We start from the raw sequence: 23,088 nt of genomic DNA, 5'->3' as shown, positions 1-23,088 counted from the left end.
ACCGCCGCGCGCCCAGACTCCTCTCTATGGTGGCGCGGGCGCGGGCGGAGCGGGGCGCGCTCCCGCGGGGGCGGGGCCGCACGTGGGGCGGGCGGGGCCGCACGCAGGACGGGCGGGGCCCACGGCGAGCCGCGGGAGAGCCGGGTCGGTGGGGGTGGACTTCCTGGGGCCGCGCGTGTGAGGATGTGGTGCGCGCACCCGGGCGCCCCTCAGCCCGGGAGTCGCGGCGGCGGTGGCCGTCCCCGCAGCTCCGCTGCCTAGGTGGCCGCGGTCCAGATCCGGCCTCTGCCCTCCCAGGTGCGGCCGGGCAGCGTCCGCGGCAGGTGAGGAGGCGGTGGCCGCGGCGGGTCGGGCCGGAGGACACGATGCTTGCTCCCAAGGCTATTGCTCCCGGGGGTGTGGGGGCTCCCGCTGCGCCCCGGTTGTTGGGCCGCCCCTTCGTCTCAGGAGCTCTCCGCCGCCAGGTCACCCTACACCTGTCCCATTGAAAGTGCCGCAAAGCATTTCGCCAGTGTGCGCCGTAACCCGGGACGTGTGTCCTCAACTTGTGTACAAGTGTCGTAAGAGCCCGGCGGGTCCTGCTGGCTCCTGCCCCGGGGGGAAGGATGCATTTCTGTAGGACGGAGAAAACTGAGGCAGAGCTTCGGCGGCACTGGCTCCCTTCCTCCGGGAGGACCCTGGAGATTCGGAGTTTGGAGGTTAGATGGGAAGTTTGGGGTTGCTGCTCTCCCCTCCTCCCTGCCAGGGTCGGCTGTCTGCCTCTTGAGGGTCGACCTCTGTTCCCGAGGTGTGTGTGGGGTCGCCACTGCGTGGCCCTGACCGAGACTCAGAGGGAAGTGGGGCCCCTCTCCAGCCGGCTGCCCAGGAGACATTTGACCCGGCATGGGGGAAGTCTGGGTAGACCAGGGGAGCCCGCAGCTTTTCCTGGCATCTGTCTGCTCAGAGCTTGATTGGAGGCTGGCAGAAACGACAGAACCGCAGCTTAATTTCTCCTTTTTGTGTTAGGCTGTCATTTTGGGGGTGTATGTGTGTGGGTGCTGGTTGTGTAATCAAGGAAGAGTACCACGTTCCCCTCTGTCCACCACGGAGGAAGATTATTTTTAGCTCGGAAATGGGACTTTACCCTCAACTCTCACTTGTACCCTGGTTAAAGGCCTTGAACAAACACCCCAGGGTGCATGTGGCCTTCTAAGAAAGCAGTAAGCTCCTTCTGCATGTTTTGGCTGGTGTCTTGAAGAACCAAGAGACTTCCCTGTCCCCTTTTTTGAGAGCCTTGTGTCTCGCCGTGACAGTCTAGTGTACTAAAATGTGGCAAGGCTGTTAGAGTTTTGTGGCATTTTTCTAGGAATGGGAGGGGACTTGGTCCTGGGCCAAGTTTCTAGAGTTCTAGGACTGAAGTTGGCCATGATATTTCTTTTCTGGCAATTTATTTATTCTTCCCTTCCCCTCCCCCACATTCTTTCACATTCAAAGAAATAGTGGCAGGCAAATGTTTCTGAAACTTTTTTTTTTTTCATATTTGCTAATTCTGGATTCAGAGTACCGTTCAAAAGTTGTGGTGTATTTATTTTCAGGTTTTTGGTTGTTTTTTCCTTTTTTTTTTTTTTTTTTTTTTTTTTTTTTTTTTGGCGAGAGGTGGGGGAGGTTCAAGGCTGTTTCTCTGTGTATCCTTGGCTGTCCTGCAGCTCACCCTGTAGACCAGGCTGGCCTCTGCCTCCTGAGTACTAGGATCAAAGGTGTGTGCCACCACCGCCTGGCTGTTTATAGGTAGTCTTGCCTTTGAGAACGGGTGGGTAGTGTGGAGGACAGGAGCAGATTGGTGTGGCAGGGTCTAACTAGTAACTTGATGGTGTTCAAAGAAGCCCATGTGATAGCGGACACACACTTTAATGCTTGTTTAGTTGCAAAGTCCAGTTTAACCAGCTGCTAAAATCTTAACAAAAAAGAGAAACTTCTCAGAAAGCGTAACTCTTCCCAGGCTCCCTAGTCACCCAGCCAGTCGACCTAAGCGTTTAGTACCATCTAATAGAAATGCCTCTTAAAGGGAATTTCATGAACTAGTTTAACAAACAGCAGCATTAACAAAAAGATGGCTTCTTTTCCAAGTACATCAGCGAGCCTTGTGAAATTCAGTGCAGCCACATCTGGCTCTGGTGCTACCTGCTACTTTCTGACACCATCTACATAAACGTAAGGAATGTTGGGGAGGGAGCTCAGAACATGGTTTTTATTCCTATCGTGGAGGTGGAGTCTTTAATACACCTGCTATTTTACTGGCAGATGAGGGACTTTGACACCCAACTTGTGCAAATGCGTTTATGTGTGGGGAGGACAGAGAAAGATTAACTGCTGTGGAGTCTGGATTCTACAGTCTAGAGTTGCAGTCTCATTCAGAGTTTACTGAGGATAGATGGTTCCGATGGCTGCTAGTGAAGTCTCAACGGAGGGGCTGCTTTGTTTTGTTTTGTTTTTTGGAGTTGATGGAGGTGATGGTTGCTGGTTATTAGCACCCTGGAGAGATGGTGGTCTGGTAAGGGGTGGAACTGAAGTGGCTTTGCACATAGTCAACACACTGTACCAAGGAACTACAGCCATAACTCCTTGGTTATCTTTGTTTGGCTACTGATAATTACCTGACGTCTATGGAAGAATGATTGGGCAATTGTAAGGGCGATCTTTTCATATGCAGGCACAGACTCCCATTCTGCAACAGGGAAATGTTCCAGTTCCTTTCTCTTTTTTTATGACTGTGTTAGTCGTGGAATTTTAAAATCCTAAAACCAACTGGGCTCTCAGGCTTACATAAAGGTCATCTCAGATAGGTAGGAATTGACCTCTTGTGTTTATTGTCCTTAGCCCGCCCTGTCCCCAGGACTTAACAGTTGCTGGACTCTGAACAGTTGGTCACAACTAATTCTGTTAAGCTGATCTTAGTCTAAACCCATTATCTTTTCTCTTCCATAAGATGGCACGAAGTTCCTCCTCTGCTTTTATTCAGGCTGAAGAATATTCCACATTTTTGGAGCCTGTTTACATCAGAAGTGGAGCTAAGCAGTTGGTTAAGAGTCCTGCGTGTTTTAAAAACATTTCCCTTTTACAAAGCAAGCATACAAATATGCATTTCTTCTGGGAGAAGCCTGGCTCTTTGACTCAGACAGTAAAACAGAAGCTGGTTTTTCCAGCTTTCTGCCATTAGGAAATCTGTGTAAAACTTTTCCTTACTTTCTGGTTTTGCCAGTACAATGACTAGTCAGTGTTGGTGAGTGCTGACCCAGTGGTACTGGGAAACCCTGAAGTCTCCTGAGCCATCAAAGGAAGGTCATGTTATTTTCAGTGTAGCTTTCAACTTTGTTTTATTGTAAGGAGTTTCCAGAAGTCAGCCACTCCTTGAGAGGTTCCGTTTGTAACCCAGGCATTCTTGAAAGTTGCTGATCTCAGGGCCACACCTCTTGGAGGTTTTGATTCATTGAATGATGACCTACATTTTGAAACCATCTGATTTCCAAAAGGCTTTCCAACTGCTTCTGAGGTACAGCCTAGTTTGGGAACCACTGTTGTATTCAATTGATATGAATGTATGTATTTATAAGTATATAAATATGTACAATAAAAGCATAACATACATCAAGTCCTATGGAACTTTGAAAATTGGAGTTCACTTCTGCTTTCTTAACTTTTTTTTCCCCCAAGACATGGTTTCTCTGTGTTGTTCAGTTCTCCTGGAACTCGCTGTGTAGACCAGGCTGGCCTCAAACTTAGAGATCTGCTGCCTCTGCTTCCGAGTGCTGGGATTAAAGGTGTGCACCACTCCCCCACCCCACCCCCTTCCTGGTTTAACATTTTAAAAATTGAAATGGGATGCACTGAATTCTTTGTAAATTGGCCGTCTCTCTGATAACATCGTGATATTTTCTGGGATGTTTGGTTTGCTAGAATAGTCCATCTAGTTGTGACAGATAAACAAAAAGCTTTTATGACTTTTATATTCATTGCTTTACAGCAAGGCCCCTCTACTGCATTATCTACTGGGAGTCATGAGGGAGGGTTTTTGGTGAAAGTAGCTCTCTTTATCCCCTGAGTGGACAAATGAACGATAATGTGGAAACAACTGGAGGTTTGAATGGCTAGTGGAATGTAGTTATGATCAGTGTGGGATGGCAGGGATGCCTGGGGCTTTTGTGTAAGATTTTAAAATAAAACCAACATACTGGTTATTTTATTTCTCATGGCTGAAGCCCTTACTGAAATTAATGGATGCTTAGTAAATTGTCAGGAAGTTTTAGTCACAGGTTACTGTGCTGAGTTCCTGGGAAGAAGAAAAGTTACTCAAGCCTGGAAGAAGCTTAGTTAAAACGGCATTAGGCACTAGATACACGAAGGAATCAAACTTGGGTTTAAGAAATGGCTGTTCATTTCATGGCTGTTTAGGGAAATTACTGAACCTCTGAGCTTTATTTTCTTTCTCTTTTTAAAAATTTTTTAAAATGTTATATGCCTTAGTGTTTGATCTGTATGTCTGTGTGAGGAAGTCAGATCTACTGGGACAGGAGTTATAGACAGTGTGAGCTGCCATGTAGGTGCTGTGAATTGAACCTAGGTCCTCTGGAAGAGCAGCCAGTGCTCTTACCTGCTGAGCCATTTCTCCAGCCCTGAGCTTTATTTTCTTAATCTAAAAAATGAAAGTATCTGATGGGATTGTTCTATGGATTAAAAGATGGAAAGTATGCATATGAACATTAAAAGAGGAAATATGCTCTTTGTATTTTTTTTTTCTCTTTGTGTATTGAGGTGGCTCATTTAAATGTCCCTTTAGTTTTATCTCATTGGATTACTCTACCTTCTTAAAATGCATCTTTTTGTTTTTGGTTTTGCCAGTACAATGACTAGTTCATAGCAGTGAATGTTGACCCAGTTGTGGTGATATATTGTCTATCAAATAAAGCTTGCCTAAGGATCAGAGGACAGAGCCAGCCACTAGATTCAACATAGAGGCCAGGCAGTGGTGGCACACACCTTTAATCCTAGCACTCCAGCACAAGGCAGAGATCTGTCTGGACTATATGAGATTGATTCAGTCTAGGAGAGAAACAGAGCCAGGCAGTGGTGGCACATGCCTTTAATCACAGTACTTGGGAGTCACACACCTTTAATCCAAGCACTTGAGAGCTCAAGCCTTTGCTACCAGTATTTGGAAGCACACATGCCATCAATCCCAGCACTAGGAAGGAAGTGAAATGGCTGGGCAGAGAAAGGTCTATAAGACCTGAGGAGACAGGAACTAACTAGTTAGTGCCTTTTGGCTGAGGACTCAGAGGCTTTCCGTCAGAGGATTCATGAAGATAGGATCTTGCCTTCCATTCAGCCTGAGGATTCAGTAGTGGTGAGAAGTTTCTCTAGTGGCTTGTTCCTTTGTCTCTCTGATCTTTCAGCTTTTACCCCAATATCTGGCTCCGGGTTCTTTTATTTTTATTTTATTTTTTGTGGAGCTGAGGATCGAACCCAGGGCCTTGCGCTTGCTAGGCAAGCACTCTACCACTGAGCTAAATCCCCAACCCGGGTTTTTTTTATTATAAGGCCACGTGCAACACCCAGTGGCTTTGGGAGATCCTGAAGTCTCCTGAGGTATCAAAGGGACATTATGTTTAGTGTTGATTTCAGCCTTACAGCTTGTTGATTGTAAGAAGGTCCCAGAAGGCAGCCATTCCTTGAGAATCCATTGTGTTCCATTTCAGGTTTTAAAATGTTAAGCAAACAGAGAAGTGAACCCCAGTTTCAAAGTTCTGTAGGATTTCATGCAGCTGATAAAACTATCTTCTTGTTACACATTTATATAGGTTTATGTCATTGATACATAGGTCTGTATCCGTGCACTGACTGCACCAGTGCATTGCACACTAGACTGTGTGCCAGAAGCAGTTGGAGAGCCTTTGGGTTTGGAAAGATGGTTTCAAAGTGTAGGTCATAAGGTTTTGCTATGTGGACCAGAATGGCTTTTGTTGTTTGCTTTGAGGAAGTCACTGCATGTAGCCCTGGCCTAGCCTAGAATTTGCTGTGTAGACCAGGCTGCTCCCACGCATTCCACCTGCCACTGCCTTCTTAGTGCTGAGATTAAAGATGTGCACCACTATACCTTGCCTGGTCTCTGTTGATCCTTCTTGCTTTGGTTTTCCTCATAAATGCTGGGATTACACTGTGCTTAGCTTTGCAGTAACATATTTGTGTGTGTGTGTGTGTGTGTGTGTGTGTGTGTGTGTGTGTGTCAGACAGACAGCATCTCACTGTATAACGCAGGCTGGCCTAGAATTCAGTTCTTGTGCCTCTGCCTCCTAGGGGTACCTGGAGTACCTGGAGCTTCAACCTAAGGCCTCAAACATGGTAGGCAAGTGCTGTTCCACTGAGCTTCATCTCTAACCCTTTTTACTTATTTACTTATATATACATTTTAGATTTATTTACTTTATGTGACGAGTATTGTGTCTGCATGTACGTCTGTGCACCATGTGCATGTCTGGTGCCCATGCAGGTCAGAAGAAGGTGTGAGATCTCCAGGAGCTGGAGTTACAGATGGTTGTAAGCCATCATGTGGGTGCTAGGAACCAAACTTGGGTCCTCTGTAAGAGCAACAAGTGCACTTAATTGCTGAGCTGCCATCATCATCACTCATTGTACTGGCTAGTTTTATGTCAACTTGACCCCAGCTAAAGTCATCTGGGAGGAAGGAACCTCAATTGAGAAAATGTTTCCCTAGGATCAGGCTGTAGGCAAGCCTATAGGGCATTTTCTGTATTAGTGATTCATGGTGGAGAGCCCAGCCTTTTGTGGGTGGGGATCCTCCTGGGCTGGTCGTCCTGGGTTCTGTGAGAAAGCTGGCTGAGTAAGCCATGAGGAGCAAGCCAGTAAGCATCACCCCTCCATAGCCTCTGCTTCAGTTCCTACCTCCAGGTTCCTGCCTTCCTTGAGTTCCTGCCCTCACTGCTTTTGATGATGAACTGTTAAATGGAGCTGTGAGTGAAATATATCCTTTCTTCCCCAAGTTGCTTCTGGTTATGGCTTTCCTCACAGCAGTAGTAACCCTAACTAAGGTAGTTATCATCATCAGTTTGAGATAGTTGTCCAGGCTGGTTTTGAACTTGTCATTCTCTTGCCTCAGCCTCTCCATTACCTGGGATTACAAAAGCACATCATGCCTAGCTAGCTAAGGTACCTGTTAAAATCCAGCCTGCCTCTTACGTCTTTGTTTGAACAAAACCCGGGGGTAGCTCTTCTAGAAAGTATACAGAGGAGCAAGGACTAAAGAACTAGAGACTAGCTGGGTGGTGGTGGTGGTGGTGGCTGTGGCGGCGGCGGCACACCTTTAATCCCAGCACTCAGGAGGCAGAGGCAGGCTGATCTCTGTGAGTTCGAGGACAGCCTGGTCTTCAGACCTAGTTCCAGGACTGCCAAGGCTACACAATGAAACTGTTTTGAAAAACCAAAAAAAAAAAAAAAAAAAAAAAAGAAAGAAGAAAAGAACCAGAGAGTAAAATGAAACCACAGGACAATTAGCAACACTTTAAAAAAAATTTTTTTCTGGAAATAGTGGAGTGTTGGCATGTGCCCAGAATTACTACCTGCAGTAATAAATTAATAACATTATCCAAATTCTGCTTGGTATATTTGGACAGTAGCCCAGAAACTCAAATTAGGCTAGCAGGCTTTGAGGGTGGCCCTGTTCAGTAGTGCCTGGCGTTCATTTGTTCCCATGTTTCCCTTTCTCTGGGTCTTTGTCCTTCCCTCCCCTGCTCTTCCTTCTTCCAGGCCGCCCTTCCTTTCAACTTGCTGATCCTGCCGTGATGATTACAGGCTGGGCTCCTGGAACTAGAGGCAGAATGCCACTGCTGGTTTGCTAACACCTGTCTCCCAGGGAAATGAATAGGCTCTTTTGTGGGTAGGGTGTTAAAGAAGCTGATTAGTACAATGCAGGCTGCAAGGGCCTACTAATGATACAGCATATGGAAATCATGGGTGATTAGAACCATTGGAGACTATGTCCCCCCTCACACGATGTATATGTTTTTTTATATTGGATTATCATATCAGCTGAATTTTTGCATGTGACCTATGAATCTGTTCACTGCCTAAACAGACTAATTTCTGTCATATTGACTGGGAATCATTTATATTCTGTAGAAGTCCCTACCCTTAAGGGCCTTTGTATTGTTCAGTAGTTGTCTAGTGTGTAATACAATTAAAGTTTTGTTCACTGAGCACTGACATAATTAGTTTAATTTCTGCTCCTTTATACATTCCTGTTGGCAGCTGGAAAATTAAAATACTAGATGTTGCATAAAACTGCTTTTTTGAGGGTGATTTTACTGTCAGTTGAATGGACTTAGGCCCCAGGGTACATTTTTAAAGATGTCTTATTCAACTTGCCTGTAATAGTCTCCTTCTCTGTATAGAATTAATGTATTAAGACACATAATTGGCTATTTGAGCATTCAGCAGAGACAAGGTTTGGCCTTTTACCCCGTGATTATATTTTTTCCTACATCTCTTTTGAGGAAATGTGTGTAATTTTTGGAAACTCTTAAGTATATCACAGTTACATGAGTACAGGACTGTCTCCCGGCCTGAAGACGGGAGTGGTTCTCTCTGATAAGCCGCAGTATTTAATTCTCTCCCCGAAGGGTCGGGCTGTTCCTTTCAGATCATAGCACTTGTAAAGTTGATGGGGAAGTGGGAAGGCTGTGAAGCCCGGTAAATCCTTTCATAATTTTCCTGTATGTTTCACAGAAATGGCTTTGAGTGTTCGGCAACTGAGCTTGCTCTCAAGGAGGCTTTACATTTAATTATTCTAATCCTCACTTAATTTCCTACGGGGTTCCTAAGGAGAGTCCCATCAGGCTGCTATCGTGGCTATGACCTACATGGGTTTTTATCTGTGCTAAGGCGCCAACCTTTATTTACTTCATTTATTAGAATTGAAAAGTGACCTTGGTCTGGTCATTTCTCTATTGCCCTCCTATGTAAAGGTGACAGCACAGCTTTTCTGCTGCCTCAGCAGCCTTTCCAGATGAGCACAGTGGAAGTTTTGGAGGAGGTTGGGGCGGAGCCTAGGCTTTATGATGCTGCCTGGCTGGTCTCCACCTTGTGGGTTCAGGTGACTGCCCTGCCGCAGCCTGGTAGCTGTGAATTTTGGCTTTCACTGGATGGGTGTTACTTGACTTTGTCAGGCTGGCTGCTAACCTCGTTGTCTCCTAGTTTAACATTCACCCTCGACTACCCTGGCAAGGGAAGACATGGCCTCTGGGATGTGGAGCCCTCGGGACTAGTTGATCCTACCACTCAGAACCTGGCTCCCTCCAAGAGGAGGGGAATCACCCCCATTTGAACCAGTAGGGTTTGCTCGAGCATTGTGACTGTCTGGATCCTCCTTAAGGAATTGCTGCCTAGCCATCCACATCCCTACAGGTGTCCAGAAGTCAAGCCAGCTAGAGGCTCTGCTGGCCCCTGAGTGGTCAAGGGTAGTTCATTAGTAGTCTATCCACCATTGTTTATTTGTTGGGTTATGTTAATAGATTTGAAAGAAAAGAAAGAGCCTTTCCCCCCACCCCTCCCCCACCCCGCTTTCTTGTTCTACTTCATTTGTTTTGGAAACTTTCCAGGCTTGGGATGATCTCTCGAACATACTGACCTAGTGACAATATGAGTCAACACACTGTATCATAAAATGTGTCCTCCACCCCCTATTTTTCTTCCCCTTTTACTCAGTCATGACTAAGACTAAGATACCTGCTTTGGAAATAACCATTGCCTCATCCTCCGTCCGTTGGTTTCCAGGCTCCCCCAGGTCTTGAGTCAGTTAGGTTGGGTTGTAGCCTCTCTCAACCATGGAACTAGACCATAAGCTGTATTTGAAAATGCTGGGTGAATGCACCCACTTGGCGAAAGAGCAGTATCTTCTAGTGCTCCAACAGGTGGGCCAGTAGAAGTCCAGCTGTTCTGTGGAATGGTTTAGTGTAGTTCTCTGGTTTTTGCAGATATGTAGCCATTGTTTGGACAGTGTGGATTTTTATTGGAATAGAGAGGCAATATATATATGTGCAAGGGAGTGGGAAAGAAAATCTGCCAGGCAGTGGTAGCTCACACTTTTGATCCCAGAAGCACTCAGGAGGCAGAGGCAGGTAGATCTCTGTGCATTTGAGGCTGGCCTGGTCTACAGAGCAATTTCTAGGACAGCTAGGGCTACACAGAGAAACCCTGTGGTGGTTTGAAAGAAAATGGCCTCCCAAGGGGAGTGGCATTATTAGGAGGTGTGGCCTTGTTGGAGTAAGTTTGTTACTGTTGGGGCGGGCTTTGAGGTCCCTTTTGCTCAAGCTTTGCTCAGTGTGACTCTCAGACCACTTCCTGTTGCCTGTGAGTCAAGTTGTAAGAACTCTCAGCTCCTCTCTGGCACCATGTCTGCCTGCACACCACTATGCTCCTTGCCATGATGATAATGGACTAACCTCAGAACTGTAAGTGAGCCACCCCAATTAAATGTTTTCCTTTAGAAGAGTTGCCATGGTCATGGTGTCTCTTCACAGCAGTAGAAACCCTAAGACGGGCTGGAGAGATGGCTCAGAGGTTAAGAGCACTGACTGTTCTTCCAGAGGTCCTGAGTTCAATTCCCAGCAACCACATGGTGGCTCACAACCATCTGTAATGAGATCTGGTGCCCTCTTCTGTATACTAAATAAATAAATCTTTGAAAAAGAAAGAAAGAAAGAAAGAAAGAAAGAAAGAAAGAAAGAAAGAAAGAAAGAAACCCTAAGACAAACCCTGTCTCGAAAAACCAAAAGAGAGAGAGAGAGAGAGAGAGAGAGAGAGAGAGAAACTTTGCCCACCTCTAATTCTGCACTTCGGGCAACACTATCATCCAACCTGTGGGAGAGCTGTGGTAGTCTGTGTCAGAGCCCAGGCGTTTACTAAGTGGGTGGGAAGAGGGGAGGCAGAATAGTTCTAGAGACCTTGACAAAAGGCCCTCTACTTTCTCTGGTCACCTTTGGTCATAGGGTTGGACTCAACACTCCTGGTGACAGGCCCAGCTCAGTGTTCCCCAGTGATGTGGTGGTGCTGACACCGGTATAGACCAGTGCAGTGGTGACTGAGCCAAGCAGTTACCTCAGTGCACTGTCTATACCCTCAGACGGTTTTCACCAGACTCCTAAGTCGGCCCTTGACAGTGTCTGAGGGAATTTTTCTCTCTCTTCTCTGCTCCCCCCTCTCCCCTTTTCCCTCCACTCCTCCCTCTTTCTCCCTATAACTCCACATTGTGTTTTGCTGTAGACCAGGATGGCCTTGAATTTGTAGCTCCTCCTGTTTGCTCTCCTCCAAGTTCGCCTCCCATGTGCTTTGGTTACAGATGCACACCACCACACCTGCCTTAAACTTCTAAAACCAGTATCAAAAGTGAAAATATTTTTAGAAATACAAATACTTTAAAAAAATGTACAGGGACTGGAGAGCTGGCTCAGTGGTTAAGAGCACTTGCTGTTCTCAGTGCCTACGTGGTAGCTCACAACCAACCTAGGCATGCATGTGGTACACATACATACATGTAGGTAAAACATTCACATTGAATAAATAAATAAAATGAAATTTCTTAAGGAGAAAAAAGCCTCTAGAACTTGGGTTTAATTTAGAGGGAGAGCACTTAGCCTTAGCACATGGGAAACCCTGGATTTGGTTCCCAGCAGTATTGAATGTATGTGCACGTGTGCACAGACACACACACACACACCCCTCTTCTGGTTCTGAGGGAAAGTAGGACAAATTTAAAGAGTTGTGAATATCATGTCAAGTCAGGCTTTGATGCTGTGACATGTAGCTAAATGTTTGTTTTTGAGGCCAGGTCTCACTAGGGCTGGCCTTCTAACTCTCCATTGTCCTTCCTTAGACTCCCAAGAACTGAGATTACAGCTGTGTATTTAACTCCCCCAATCAAGCATCACTTTTGAAAAGGGGGGCAGGCTGGAGTGGAATTTGCTACTACAACATACTTTAAAATATGAAAGTAGTAAAACATACTTTGTGTACTATTTAATATGCTGACTATAACATCTTTATCGGAGATAGCACAGACATTGCGCCTTTTTTGTTTGTTTTGTTTTTGTTTTTTGAGACAGGGTTTCACTGTGTAGCTCTGGAGGTCCTGGAACTCCCTTTGTAGACCCTGCTGGCTTGGAACTCACAGAGATCCACTTGCCTCTCCTCCTGAGTGCTGGGATTAAAGACGTGCACCACCACTGTCTGGCTAACATTGTGTGTTTGGTTTTTTTTCTCCTAGAGCTTAGTGAGGTTATGTATCTCAAATTTTAGTTTTCATTAAATCTTCTTTAAATGCAGATTCCAGCCCCATGTAGTGGTACACACCTTTGATCCCAGCACACTCAGGAGGTGGAGGCAGGCAGATCTCTGAGTTCAGGGCTAGCTAGAATCACATACTGAGACCCTAAACAGATAGATTCCTTGTTTCTAGCCCAGGCCTATGGAATCTAGGTGCATGGAAGTGAGTTGGTAGCATTCTGTCTAATACAGCTAATCTCTAGTCCCCACTTGAAGAAGGTATATCTGTGAGGGGGAAAAAAAACCCTCACATGTTCAAAATAAAAAGGTTGGTAAGTGCTGATGTCTTTATAGAGGAGAGAGTGAGGGCACAGAGAAACAAGGGGCTGGAGTTGGGTCTGCTGTCTCCTGATGATGGGGGCTATTTCCTGATACTACAGCAGCTGATACTACAGCAGCCTGCTTTCTTCCTGCCTTCTGTGCTGTACATCACAAGCCATGAGGCTGTGAGAGCAAGGGCGCTTTGATTCCGTGATAACAGCAATGACCAGCTGGCACTTAGTGGTGGGAGTTAGCGCATGGGGCTGGAGACGTGGCTCAGAGATTGGCAGCAATTGTTGCTCCAGAGGGATCTCATCTCGGTTCCCAGCACTCACAGGGCAGCTCACAATCCTCTGTCACTTCAGTTCCAGAGCATCTGAAGCCCTCTTTCGGCACCAGACATGCATGTGGTGCACAGACATACATGCAGGCAAAACATCCAGACACAAAGTAAAAAGAACAACAACAAAAATGGTGTTGGGGGGGGGGGGAGAGGGAAAAAAAAAGTTAGCATATCCTAAACTGTGGTGAAGGACCAGCTTTGTAAAGGGTCCTCCCTACCCTGACCCTCATCTGTTGCCAAACAATGTTTTTGTAAATTATAAGAGGAAAAATGAACAGAAAAACCAAGGGCTTGAATGTCACAACAGTGTCAGAGTGCTGTGAAAATATCTTAAGTGTTTACATGATTTTCTCTCTCTCTTGATGAGTCTTGCGCACACTTTGAATAGCATTGTAGGTGGTTCTGAGGATATCTGAAGAATTTGATGCTGTGGGTCTGACATTTTCTCTCTAGTGATACCTGTAACTGTAGCAACCAATCAAGACTCCTTTTCCTTTCTGAGGAGAGATGTTCTATCACTTGGGGAATTCCTAGGTCAGAACCATAAAATGCAATGTGAGAGTTAGGTGAGGGACATTAATTACCTTTGATGTATTTAAGAGTAAATTGTAGGGTTGGGGATTTAGCTCAGTGGTAGAGCGCTCAAGCGCAAGGCCCTGGGTTCAATCCTCAGCTCCAAAAAAAAAAAAACTATTTGAAAAAAGAGTAAATTGTAGAACTGTATCAGGAAGCTAGTCAGCTCTTTTGACCAAGTACTTTCATTTCTAACTTCTTGGCCTGTCATGTGTAACTCACCACCAACAAAGACACTGAAAGACAGAGACTAGAAAATGAAATTTTGAGGTGTATAGTCTGAGGCACTTCATCTGTGCTGCTTTCCAGCTGTAAGAATTGTGGGAAGAAGTGTTAGTCATTGTATGGCTGTAATGTCCAAATTGGTGTCTGTTTGGGGCTGGGTAAAGAAAACTCTCTTGTGTATGCTTTTCATTCCGGTTTGACTGATTGTTTAGTTGTATGAGATTTTGAACTCGAAAGACTATTGGAGCATTTGGGTAGTTAAACAATAATGAAGCTGTTTGGATGTTTGCAAGGAACATGGCTTCCTGTGTCTGGACTTTGCATGGAGATGGTTTCAGTTGTTCAGAAGCAGAGCTGGTTTGAAAATGCGGTGTCTGTGGCTTCTGACACAGCTGTCTAGACTTCAGGCCACGCTGGGGCCTTTGTACGAATATTGCTTAACACTTTGGAAAGAGTTTGTGTTTCTGATCCCAATGTCTCTGTTTTTTGTTTGTTTGTTTGTTTTGTTTTGTTTTTGTTTGTTTCTTTGTTTGTTTTTCCCCCCTGAATAGATGAAGTTACAAAGGGGAGAAAGGTATTACTCTTGTCCAGGTAATTCCTGTCAGGTGGCTTTCTCACAGCATCTCCAACTAAGGAAGAGTGCTTTATGGGACCGCTCTTGACCTTAGGCCTTTCTTTCCTGTTGATGACTAGTTGGTTGGATAGCTAGCTGTGGGTTGTGAGCCATCTTACAGTGGGCCTTGGCTAGTATAACTTCCATTAGAAAAGGCCCATGAATAAGGGTGTAGATGGCTTTAAAAGTCTCTCTGCTTGCCCTGTGATGTCTTGAGTGTCACATTTCCTTTGGTGACAGATGTAATAAAACTGTCTCTATAAACAGCCTCCTTCCTATTGGAATCATATGTTGACTCGAGGAGCTTGGGAAGGTTGGTGTGTTCAGCAGGGTTTATTTTACTCATTCCATTGTGAAAGATGATCATTTTCTGAATGAAGTTGTATGTTTTCTAAAGTAGGTGTTAGGAGAAAGCCTCCCCTCTCCCCAAGATAAGGGTTCTCTGTCTAACTCTGGCTGTCCTGGAACTTTCTCTGTAGACCAGGCTGGCCTCAAACTCAGAGATCAGCCTGAAAGGTTTATTCTTGCCTAAAACTTTGTGTAAGGGTGATCAAAAGACTGGAGTTTCTCTTGCTGTGTGGAATATGCCTCTTTGTGGTGTATTTTATTTGAATGAGACGTGCCAACTCAGTGCTCCACAGTAGGGCACTTCTCTAGCATATCTGAGGCACTGTGGGTTCCTTTCTGTACTGCAAAACCCAAACAGAACAAAATGAAACACACAGCATGTGCCAGGAATTTTATCACATTAACCCTTTTAGCCCTCCTGGCCATCCAGCAGATGTCAGATGCTCTGACCTGGGTTCCTCAGATGAGCAAGTACCCAGAGCAGACCCCAAGGCCACCAACATTAAAACTGAACCATCTGGGCCACGCAGTCTGTCTGGCTGCTGAGATGAAAGCTTCATTGGGGCAGTCTCCCCATATCATGGGGAGATATACGCTGCTGCCTTTGATTGGCCTTGGTCCTCACAGCTCCAAAAAGAAGCAGGATCTTGATAAGCTCTATGAGCTCAAGTCCAAAGTTTGGCAGATTATGAACCAGTTTGGCCCCTCAGCCCTAATCAACCTCTCCAATTTCTCATCTATAAAACCAGAGGCAGCCAGCACTCCTCTACAAGGCTCCATGGCTAATAGCACCACTGTGGTAAAGATACCAGGCACTCCTGGGACAGGCAGCCGTCTTAACCCTGAAAACAATCAGGTATTGACCAAGAAGAAATTACAAGACTTCGTCAGAGAAGTGGATCCTAATGAGCAGCTGGATGAAGATGTGGAGGAGATGCTGCTGCAGAATGCCGATGATTTCATTGAGAGTGTGGTGACAGCGGCCTGCCAGCTTGCTCGGCATTGAAAGTCCAGCACCCTAGATGTGAAAGATGTCCAGCTGCATCCAGAGCGCCAGTGGAACATGTGGGTCCCAGGATTTGGCTCTGAGGAAATCTGACCCTATAAAAAAGCTTGCACCACAGAAGCTCACAAACAGAGAATGGCATTGATTTGGAAAACAACCAAGAAATAACACAGGGGACAGTCAGGGAATGGACGACATGTATTTGGAGATACTTGAGCTGAGACCTCAGCCATCTCATCCTTGGATTTTTTTTTTTTTTAATGCTTTATAGAGAAGCATATATTTTTTTATTAACAGTGCAGCAGTATCTATAATGACTGAGAACATCTGCCAAAAGAATAAAGCCTCTTACCCCTCCAAAACAAACAAACAAACAAACAAACAAACAAACAGATTGAACCAACTGAGTATAGTAGTTGAGTATAGTTGGTTGTTTACTTTTTTGGCTCTTTGTTCTTTGGTCTTTGTGGACCGCCACCTAGCTCCCAAAAAATCATAAGGAATCTTTTTCTTACTTATAAATGCCCAGCCTTAGTGGCTTGATTCTTCTTCTAGTCAGCTTTTCTTACTTACTTACTTACTTACTTACTTTATTTACTTTATTTGTTTGTTTATTTATTTATTTATTTATTTATTTATTGGAGCTGAGGATCGAACCCAGGGCCTTGCGCTTGCTAGGCAAGCGCTCTACCACTGAGCTAAATCCCCAACCCCAGTCAGCTTTTCTTAAGTTATCCCATCTACCTTTTGCCTCTGGGTTTTACCTTGTTCTTTTTTGTTATTTCTTTTTTTCCCTTCTTTTCTTACTCCTCGATCTCCCTTTCTTGCTCCTTGATCTTCTCTTCCCACATTTCTCCTATTTATTCTCTCTGCCTGCCAGCCTGCCTATTCTTTCTCCTGCCTGGCTATTGGCTGTTACTGGACCAATCATGTGTTGTCTGTCTCTCTCTCTCTTTTTTTTCTTCAAGGCAGGGTTTATCTGTGTAGTTTTAGTGCCTGTCCTGGATCTCGCTCTGTAGACTAGGAACTCACAGAGATCCACCTAGGTCTGCCTCCTGAGTGTTGGGATTAAAGGAGTACGCCATTGCTGCCCGGCCCAATCAGGTGTTTTAGACAGGAAAGTAACACAGCTTCACAGAGCTAAACAAATGCAACATAAAAGAATGCAGCACATCTTTACATCATTAAAACAAACGTTCCACAGCATGTCTTAAAATAATATTCTGCCAGGCAGTGGTGGTGCACACCTTTAATCCCAGCACTTGGGAGGCAGAGGCAGGCGGATCTCTGAGTTTGAGGCTGACCGGACTACAGAGTGAGTTCCAGGAAAGGCACAAAACTACACAGAGAAATCCTGTCTCGGGAAAAAAAGAAAGAAAGAAAAAGAAACAACATTCCACAACAGTTGAGTCCTCAGCACTAGGCTGCCACTGCTGCCTACCCTTGCAGCTCATCTAATACACATACTTTTTTTATTTTTATTTTTTGGTTTTTCGAGACAGGGTTTCTCTATGTAGCTTTGTGCCTTTCCTGGAACTCATTTGGTAGCCCAGGCTTGCCTCGAACTCACAGAGATCCACCTGGCTCTGCCTCCCGAGTGCTGGGATTAAAGGCGTGCACCACCACTGCTCGGCTTTACACATACTTTTAAGACTAGGCCTTCACAGATAGATTCCATTTCATATAATGTGTGTGGACTTAAAACTTCTTTTGAGACATGGGCCGCCTTCTGTGGAATGCTGCTTAAAAATGACATATTTGTTCTTTATTTTCCTAGCTTACTTTTTGTTAGTACTAAAGAATTGTCTTACCATTTATTCCTAATCCTAAAATTTTAAATGTATGAATCAGCCACCCTGAAAAGCTAAATATCTAAGGGTTTTCAGATCATTTTTCTTTTCTTTTTTTGAACACATATTCTTGTTTCTTTACATCTTGCCTTCCTCATGGATGGAATCCTACATGAGCTATGTTGATGGGCTTGTACATTGGAGGTGATATTAGTGAGATATTTTGCTAAAAGGCACTGGTCACATAGAAAAGTGTAACATGACTCAAGGAGAGAGCATCACAGGAAATAGAAATGCCGTCATTATCTTTTTCCTACCCTCCATCTCGTATGTGAAAGGCCCTGCTGGGTAGCAACTACCCACAGTGTGAAGGTCAGTCTCACACTGTAGACATGCCATGAGCTCACTTACCAGAGTCAGTAAACCTGTTTGCAGCAACTGATTGCACTACCCCATGCATGAGGCAGCCTGTCTGCTAACCACACCTGGATTCTATAAGGAAGCAGGCTGGGCAAGCTGTGATGACCAAGCCTTTAAGCAGCACAGGTCCATGGCCTCTGCATCAGCTCCTGCCTCGTTTGAGTTCCTGTCTTGACTTCCTTGAATGATGAACAGTGATATGGAAGTGTAAGCCAAATAATCTCTTTCCTCCCCAACTTGTTTTTGGTCATAGTGTTTCATCATAGCAATTATAACCCTAAGACATCATGCATCCTTCATCCAGCTTTCCCCAATGGTTACATTTGTTTAACCACCATCAAACCAGGAAATTGATATGGTGTACACACACACACACACACACACCTTCTTTGTGGTACCCTCTTTAGAGTCTCACACATCCTTCTGTCTCCACCACTGATTCTTGGCAAATAGTAATCTCTATCATCTTTGTCATTTGGGAAATGGATTTTTGAGAATATGTGACTTTTTGAAACTGCATTTTTCCCTTAGCATAACACACGTCATCTCAGTTGCATGTAGTAATAGTCTGTTCTTCCTTGCTGAGCAGCATTGGCCATTCACCTGTTGGTTGCTACCACTTTGGGGCTGTTACAGATAAAGCTATTGTAAATATTCATGTGCTGTAGGTGTGTATATGGACACAAGTTTTATCTTTTATTACATTTATTTTCTTGTGTATAGGCATGTGCTGTACATGGTGTAGGTACGGAGGTCAGAGGACAACTTGGCTGGCCTTGGTTCTCTTTCTACCTTGTGGGTTCCAGGTATAAAACTCAGGTTGGCAGGTTCACAGGCCCTGGTTACAAGTTTTAATTTCACTGGGTTAAGTGCCCAGGAATGCAGTTGGTGGGCCTTATGGTGAGTGTGTGGTCAGATTTCTTTTTCTTTATTGTTTTCAAGTATGGTTTTGTTGTATTGCCCAGGCTGGCCTCCAACCTTTTGTTTTGGTGGGTTTTTTTTTTTTTTTTTTTTTTCTGTTTGTTTGAACTCCTACAACCTGGGCAAACTTCCTGCCATTGTTGTATTCCTAGCCCCAGGGCCATTTGTTTTTTAAATTCATCAGATTGCTAGGTAAATTGACTTGGCCAACAAAGACAGGTTTTGAGTTGTGTGTTTTTAGCCCTCCTTATGATTCTGCCTCTGTGCACTGTGGCGGAAGTCTGATGGCTCACTGTAGAACCTGCTGCTGTGTGCTGAGAGTTGGAACCGAGACTTGCTCATTCTCTTGCTGTTGTTAGCACAGTGCTGCCTGTGAGCGTACATCCCAGGCTGCAAGTGTCTGGTAACTTCTTAAAAATCTATCTGCCTCTGTGAATATACCCTCAAAATTTGGCTACAAATAAAAACAGTTCAAATTGTTTTCTTTGTCAAGTAGTTTTAGAAACCTTAAGGTCAAGTGATTTGAATTGCTTATTTAGGAATACTGCAGTAGCACAAATTGCACATAGAAGGCCGACTTCCACCTCTGCCAGAAGTAACTGAAATAGTTGTAGATTTGTTAATTACATGTCTCTCTGCTTTTGTATGTGTATGTGTGTGTCAGTGTGACCATCATAAGCTCCATGTCTGCATGCGTTCTCACCTACCAGTCACAGTGTTTTCTCCTGATGGCTAGTATATTAGATGACAGTTTTCCTTGTAAAGTTTAAAAAGCATTGTTAGAGGGTAAGCTTTCTTGCTGTAACTCATGTCCTGTTATACAAGGGGTGGGAGAGGTCCCTTTTTAGAATGATTCCAGTTTTAAATTTATCTTTTAAACTAGACCTAATCATAAAATTGTACATATTTATGGAGTGCCTTGTGCTGTTTCAAAATGTATACACTGTGTAATGTTTTCTGTCATATCTGTCTTCGCAAACATTTGTCATTTCTTTATGGAAAACAGGATCAAACTCTCCAGCTTTTGGAAGTACATAGTATATTATGTCATCGTTGTGTCCAGTCACCATCCCTCTTGCTCCTGTCTAACTGTAGTTTAGCAACCATTTATCACCTTCTCCCCATCTTTCCTTCCCTACCTTTAAGGACCCAAAGAAGATAAGTTTTATTCCTTGTTATATGGGCTTGAGTTGAAATAAGGCTGTAGCTTTATTTGCTTATAAATCAATAGAACCTGGATGTTAGGCTGTGTTTTTTCCTTATTATAAATAATGCAAGTCTCATTTGTGATGAGCTCTCTTGCTGAACCTCGGGGAGGTGGGGACTGTGAGTCCCGTCATCTTCAGAGAATGTGCAGTCCTTTGGGTATTTGTCTTCTCAGCTGCTTAGTCAGATGGAGTGTTTTCTTAATGCTCCCAAAATGTACAGCTCAGTCTTTGTTTTGAAATCATTCCTTCTGTCTTCTCTCCCTTTTCCGGTACTTTGGTTACTTTGATGAGACATTCAAGCTGTGCCGTCGTATCTTTTTATTTTCACAGCCCACAGAAGTCAGTTTGATGGTTAACTGTAGGAGAGTAGGTCACTATGTCTCCCTGGCCTGAAGTCACTCTTAAAGATGAAGTATGTGTTGGCAAAGGCCCTCTAGACTTGGAGATGTGAACAAAGGTAACTCAGGCTTTTGGATTTTTAGTGGAAACCAGAGTGAAAGTTTAGGAAGTTTGACTTAATGAGACAGGGTGTGTGTATTGGGTGGGGTTGGAGAGACAGTGTGAGAGAGTGTGTGTGTGTGTGTGTGTGTGTGTGTGTGTGTGTGTGTGTGTGTGACTATGTGTGTGTGTGGGGGCGGGGTGATGCCATTTTGGGAGGCAAAGAATGCAGAGGTGTATAGTAAGGTATTACAAATTCAGATGGTCCAGCATTGAGTTACTTTGCTCTGAGAGGAAGGTTACTGGGGTAAGACAAGTAATAGGACAAGAGCCTCATAGTCACTTCATTATGTAGCCATTAGATTGTTTGGGTGATGGAGTTTGATGACAGGGGCTTCTTCCCTGCCCCTTTTCTGTATGAGCAGCTCGGGAAGAGAGCTAAGAAATAGCCCTGGGTAGAAAATTATACCCACAAATGGCTCCAAGATTTCCATTGCTAGGTTCTGAAATGAGCTGCCCAAGACAGCAATTTGATCACATCACAACGACCTTTCTCCCAGTCCCATCATCAGGACCTCAGACTGTGTCCTGACAGCTTCAGCTTCTTCTCTTGCTGCATGCTTGCTACATTTTCAATTACTGACATACAGGAATTTAGATTTTACTGTGGCTAAGGTAGGCGGTTGCTCGCCTCTTGATACTGGATACCTTTCCTGAGCTGTGAAGTATTGGACCATGGTGGATAATAAAGTGCCCACAATTACATTATTGAACAGATTCTGGTAGCTGTAGGGAGTGGGGGGAGGGAAGGCTGGGGTGGCACACCCTCATTCTGCTTGAGGTCGTTTGCCAGAAAGCACTGTTGAACCGAAAAGCAGCTTGAGCCTCAGCTGTGCCAGTTCCTATATCTAAACATGAACGTGGCTCGTTAAAGATTAAAGGACTGCCTGGTCCTGCTGGCCCCAAGATGGAATGATCTCTGCTATGGCAACAGCTTCTCTCTCCCAGGAGAGGCCATTTTATACAGCAGGTTTGTGCTTCCAAATGTTACAGTGAGCTGCACTGGCTGATACTGTGGCGATAAGTTGACATTTGGGCTCTCAAGACATATGAGCTCTATAGCATCCCATGGTTTGGATTTCTGGGAAAACTGCCTCATCAGGAAGTCAAAAGCCTCAACTTTCAACCTGTCCCCATGGGGAGACATTCTCCTTTGTTTCATTTGACTGTTCTGTGGAGTCAAGTGAACTTGAATTTTCTCAGCAATAAAAGTCCATGAAGTCCCTTGTGCTGTACCCAGTGTAACCAGACTGCAGGTTAAGACTAGTGAGAATAATTGTCTTTTGGAGACTTGAGAGAAATAATGGCACAGCCAAGAAAATAAGGAACAGTTCAGTTGTATTTTGTGTGATTCTTGTTTGTAAGAGGACCTGTGTGACTACTGTTCAACTTGATGGTCTTTGAAAAAACACTTCGTTTTACTCTGTGCATGCCTCAGGTTCATAGCAGTAACCTCCAGGCACTATTCCAGGCTGGTTCATGTCTAAACCTCCTAGAGAGGGAGGAGCTGATTTAAAATTCAGATTTTGGGGCGCCCCTCCACTTCTGTTCATTCAGAGCAGCAGAGGGACAGGATGGAAATGATTGGTTTTTCCCAAGTGCTCTTCTTGGTTCTTAAGCCACACTAGAGTTGATTCTTGAGGACCCTAAAGCTTACTTCATTTTCCTGCTTAATTTCTGTGATTAGATGATAGATGTTTGGGTGGTACCCATATTATTTTTATTAAATAGTAGGTACTCTTGTTTTTATAGGTGGAGAGATGGCTCAGTGGTTAAGAGTACTATTATGTCAGGTTGTGGTGGCGGTGCACACCTTTTATCCCAACACTTGAGAGGCAGAGGCAGATGGATCTTTGTGAGTTCGAGGCCAGCCTGGGCTACACAGTGAGTTCCAGGACAGCCAGGAATGTTACACAGAGAAACCCTGTCTTGAACTCCCCACTGCCAAAAAGCACTATTACTTTTATAGAAGACCTGAATTTGAGTCCCAGCACCCACATCACATGTAGCTTTATCTCTTCTGGCCTCCATGGGCATTTATATACACATACACCCTCTCACACATGCATAATTAAAAACAAATCTTTTTTTTTTTTTTTTTTAAAGGTATGCTGGGGCAATAAAAGCCCTCCACACCAAGGATTAGAATTTGTCAGTGTCTAGGACAGCCACTGGTTTTTGGAAATTTGGGTTTTATTGATTCACTTTCAATAGGATGTCGATGTAAGATTAATTTTACTAAAAAGAAGAAATGTACTGAGTGTGGTGGGCATGCCTACAATCTCAGCATTCAGGAAGTAGAGAGAGGACAATCATTTGTTTGAAGCCTGTCCGTGCTACATACGAAACTGTCTCAAAAAAAAAAAAATTTTTTTTTACTAAGCCGAGCGGTGGTGGTGGTGCACGCCTTTAATCCCAGCATTCGGGAGGCAGAGCCAGGTGGATCTCTGTGAGTTCGAGGCCAGCCTGGTCTACAAAGTGAGTTCCAGGAAAGGCACAAAGCTACATAGAGA

The 23,088-nt window shown here is 44.5% G+C and overlaps 1 protein-coding gene and 1 pseudogene across 4 annotated transcripts in view; both read left to right on the top strand.

Annotated features, from left to right (window-relative positions):
- Positions 1 to 199: 199 nt before the first annotated feature.
- Rffl (ring finger and FYVE like domain containing E3 ubiquitin protein ligase) overlaps positions 200 to 23,088 on the top strand; it is a 74,142-nt gene continuing 51,253 nt past the window's right edge. Inside the window, exon 1 of one of the 4 annotated variants that reach the window (XM_036197435.1) lies at positions 200 to 323. The gene's annotated coding sequence lies outside the window, so the exon portion shown is untranslated. Of the gene's footprint in view, positions 324 to 362; positions 699 to 23,088 lie in introns of those variants that run through there. The other 3 variants (XM_036197432.1, XM_036197431.1, XM_036197433.1) reach the window with 3 other exon arrangements.
- LOC118589821 lies at positions 15,421 to 15,987 on the top strand (annotated as a pseudogene).

Source organism: Onychomys torridus, chromosome 8 (assembly GCF_903995425.1).
Source record: "Onychomys torridus chromosome 8, mOncTor1.1, whole genome shotgun sequence".
In the NCBI taxonomy this organism is placed as follows: domain Eukaryota; kingdom Metazoa; phylum Chordata; class Mammalia; order Rodentia; family Cricetidae; genus Onychomys; species Onychomys torridus.
The sequence above is the reverse complement of the archived record's forward strand: the minus strand, read 5'-3'. Positions and strand labels throughout refer to the sequence as shown.